The sequence below is a fragment of the Phalaenopsis equestris genome, unplaced genomic scaffold, assembly GCF_001263595.1.
Source record: "Phalaenopsis equestris unplaced genomic scaffold, ASM126359v1 Scaffold000888, whole genome shotgun sequence".
Classification (NCBI taxonomy): Eukaryota; Viridiplantae; Streptophyta; class Magnoliopsida; order Asparagales; family Orchidaceae; genus Phalaenopsis; species Phalaenopsis equestris.
Window position 1 is genome coordinate 191,914 of NW_018165328.1, and position 4,558 is coordinate 196,471.

A 4,558-nucleotide genomic window follows, 5' to 3' on the forward strand; every position below is an offset into this window, starting at 1 on the left:
GACTAAATGAGGATTAGAGAAATAAAAATAACATAATCAAACATCCTTGAAACACCACTGAGCCTAATTAAAAAAAAAATTGGCTAAGTGTTTAGTACACCAACTTGCCCTTTAAGGAAATTCACTCACATAATTTTCAAATTAAATGATAAATAATAATTACCCCTTACTTACGGATAACTAAGACATCAATGTTAATTGAGCATTAGAATTAATCACAGGATGAAACATTAAGCAACATAATAAGTTTAAATGGACTCGAGGCTTTTCACCAGTTGGTGAGAGGGAGGCATGGACCTGCTTTTCCTCCTAACTTGTTGGATACCTCAGAGGTCTACTAAACTTAATATACTTTGCTCAATGAAATCATCTTTAATTAAACTTTTAAGGACTCACCAAAATACAACATAGAATTAGGAAAAATATCAGAGCTTTACTTTTCCTGCCCTTCATAAATGCCCTCACATGCATTTTTATGTTTTAATTCTTTGCTTAAAGAAATCATCCTTAATTAAACTTTTAAGGACTCACCATAATATGACGTAGGATTAGGAAAATTTTACCTATCCTGCTCCTTCATAAATGCCCTCACATGCATTTTTTAAGTTTTAGGTGGTGGAAGTTTCAGGTGGTGGAACGAGAAGACTCGCAAGGTACGCTTTTACAGTTTATAGTACCGTTTTTTTATGTCTTTTCCTTACATGCTTCTCTTTATGCTTATGCGGTAAAAATGGCATTTCACTGTGCACATCACGAATTTTAAGGGGTTTAGTTGGTTCTCGGGTCGAGGGGCCTGTCGGCGCCCATGCCAACCAAAACTAAAATCAACCAAGATAAAATCCATCGTCACAACATTCAAAATATAAGATAACTCAAAATTTAATCACAAGCACCACAAAACAACAATTGCAACTAAATTAAGACGTCTCAACTAAATTAAGAGGAATCCCTGGAAGGAGGTAACCTATGGTTGCTAACAATACTTCCCACAGTCTAAATGTTCCCACGGTCTAAATGAAATTATGGAACTCATTAAGTTGGGTTTAGTAAGTTCATTTTGACTAAGTGAATCCAATAGAAAATAGTGGTGCCAAAATGAGGGAACCGTAGGATCCTAACCGGTGTCGCACTAATCAACTTTAATATGCCCCCATTAAATTTAAAGAACTTCAACCATTGAGCCACCTGATTTGGCATTCTAACTTGATACATTGAAAACTCAAACTAGTCATGGTGAGGGACTTGGAGCTAGCATGGTGGGCAGCATGGCCATCTTTAATAGCAAAACCTATCTTCCTCAGCTAAACCAACCTTCCTTTATTAGACTTAAAGAACAAAGCTATAGGACTTTGAGGTTGCTTGCTTATGCAACATAAATCCTCACCTCATCTATCCTCACATCCTCACATCATCTTTAGGCTTTTGTATAACCCTACTATACAATATAAGCCCTAACTCGTCTTAGGATTCCGAGGTTGTCATCTGTCACGACCTAAATCTTCATATCTTTAACGCTATTTGTGTGATCATTTCACATGAATGTAAGCCCTAACTAATACAATTGGCAGGATGAAACACTTAAATTTTTATCCTCAAAATTGAAGCCAAACATTAGGATAAACATTAGGATTGCTTGGGAAGTCACTGAGGTTCGTCTCTGGATCCATCTAGTTCTTCAGTTCTTCCTCTTTTGGATTCTATAATAAAATGTTCCAAATTTAAACCAATCCCCTTTTACACCTCTACGTCCGATCTCATTGAAGAGTCCCAACCTTTGAAATTCCTTAAAGATAATATTTCCTAATATTTATCGAGAGTCCTCTTAAGGTGACTTTGGTCATTTAAGATGTAATTAACTATAGGGGCTTGCCCTTATAGAAAGCATGTCCGAACCCAACTTAAAATAAACCCTATTTCATCCTTTATATTAAATAGGGAACTTGTCAGTAAATACAAAAGTTTCGCAGACCAAACGGACGTCATACTTTCCTTAGTTTATTTGATCGAGCTTCACCCTCAAGTCTTGTGTTTATCCTTCAGGATAGATATAGATTGAGGTACAATGCTCTTTCATTTTAAACTATGAAAAATATTGGGTCAGTTTGATTTCACACTTCAACATCCTTCCTAAGCGTGCGACTGGATTTTGATTCCGACAATCGACAGCTTCTTACGGGCAACTCCCCACAAACCCCAGAAAAAGTACCGATAGCTTTTGGTGACTCTGCTAAAGACAAGCTTTTCTCTCCATTCAAATCAAGAAAAATTATTTTCACACATCGGTAATGTGTTCATGTCCCTCTTAGACCAAATTACCCTTCTTTTGTTGGCATACTTTACCCATTTCTATCTTCGGAAAGTACAACCAACTCCTTGGACTTCAGGACTAGCTATTCAACCATCTTTGAACAAAGGGGTTCAGAAGGCCATTAAGGACTCTTTGAATTTTCCTATGGGGTTGGACCCCCAATTGGTGTGTCGGTGGACTAGTTCCACCTAGGCATTTTTTGCCACTAAATAGGTCTCGCACTGGGTCCTAAAATACTTCACATCTCCCTTCCAAATTTGATATGATATTCTGTAAATTAAACCAAATCGTGTTGTGTTGTGCGCATTAATTAAATTTTTCTTAAATAAGATTTTAAATACCTGTAAATTAAGACTCACCCGGTCTATATATTACCCTCTATTTTTAGTGCTTGCACTAAAAAGTACAAGGTTTTCAGTCATATATCTAACCTTAAAACTTTATCTTTTAAAGCCCGCTGCAATGGCCTACCCAACGCTGACCTTTTCCTGCAACCTGCCAACAGACCGCAGCGCTAGTAACGTCGCTACCATCAAATTTGAGATTGGATTTGAAGATCTCAAGGTAATGCTCGGGAAAGCCCCGTTCGTGGTTATGAAGATTGCCGCTCCAAAATGCTGGAGTAGTTTGCAAAATTCAATCTGACCTGCCTTCAAGACTTCCCTGCCTATAAAAAGGCTAAAGCTACTGCCGTCGTGGCACCCATCAAAACTGCTATCCCCACTACTGCTAAGGGAAAAGAAGTGATGAATGTTGAGGATCTGACTAAAGGATTAAATTTCCCACTGCCCGTTTTTGAAATCGGATCAAGTTCAAGGACTGCACCGCTGACCTGAACTCAAAGGAGGAACAGCAATAGAAGAGTTCGGAGGGCCATCAAAGCCCAAGCTCCTAAGAAGACACCCATTGATGACGAGCCTCATCAAGATGAAGAAGTGTTACCAGAAATTTATCCACTCCTGCAAGGGAGTAGATTTCATGCTCTGACAGATGTTGATGGATATGAGAGTATCCTGAGGATCGCTCCCGCATTACCACCACTTTATGGACACAGTAAGGAGGAAAAGAAGTTCACTCCCATCACTCAAGTTAGCGCAGTTTTCAGAAGGCTTGCTACCAAAGGAGGATGTTCCGTTAGTGAGTTACTTAAACGAGTGGGAGATGCAATTTCTCCTCGCATGAAGAAGGAAATTTTGAAAGGCGTCAAATCCGCCAGACAATCCCGTAAGACAACTAGAACACTGCCTACTCGCATTTCCATTAGGCTCCGCTTAGGGAACAGAGTTGATACCACAGTGATTACTATTGATCATACTGCCATCAGGACCACAAGCCGTCGACCGGTTAAGTCAAGACTGGGTCCTAAGATCTTAACTGTCATTCCTGTAATCTTAGAGATAAAGACAAAGCGATTTCCTGACACTATAGTCAGTCTACACCATGAGGAGCATACCTTCCCTCAGCATATCGATGTTTCTACTATGACGCCCCGTCCTAAGACATCATCGTCAAAAAAGAAGAGGGTATGGGTACCCAAGGTCGCTGCACCGATACATTTTAGTGAGCCTGCAGGATAGGAAGTGAAACCAGTGACTGAAATATCTGACATCGTCACGACAATAGCCAATAAGATGGAGGAAAAAGTTGAGGATATCCACCAAGGTCCTCTAGATCTTAAAGCAATCAAAGAATCTATAATTGAGGAGAAAGTTGAGAAACTCAGGATCGAGATTTCTGGGTTAGCTCGAGAGCACAAAGTTTCCGTCGATAGTGACAATGAAGATTTTGATTACAATGATTACCTGGAGGAGGATTTCATGGATGTCCATGTGATCGAAACCAGAGATACCACATCTGCGCGCGAGGATCAACCTCACACCGAAGAGAATGTTGTAGATGAGCTACGTAGGGTTATCCTCCTAAGGGATAAGCAAGTCAGTCTATTGGAGAAAAGAATAGAAGAGATGAATACAGCTATGACCGCCATGGCCACCCTTCAGGGGCAATCACAAGCACCGAGATTGGCTTCTCCAGAGATTAATCAGCCAGAAATCATACACATCACAGATGAAAGAAGAGAGGCTACTTTAGCAGACAAAGCTGAACAACCAAAGAAAGATTCTCCATCAGGTGCCATGCCAGAAAAATAAATTCAAGGAAATGGTTGAATAAGTGCGGGACGCCTTAGCCGAATCCAAGGGCGATGCATCAATTTTGAAGGGTAGACCTTACCCAGAGGAGTTTGATACC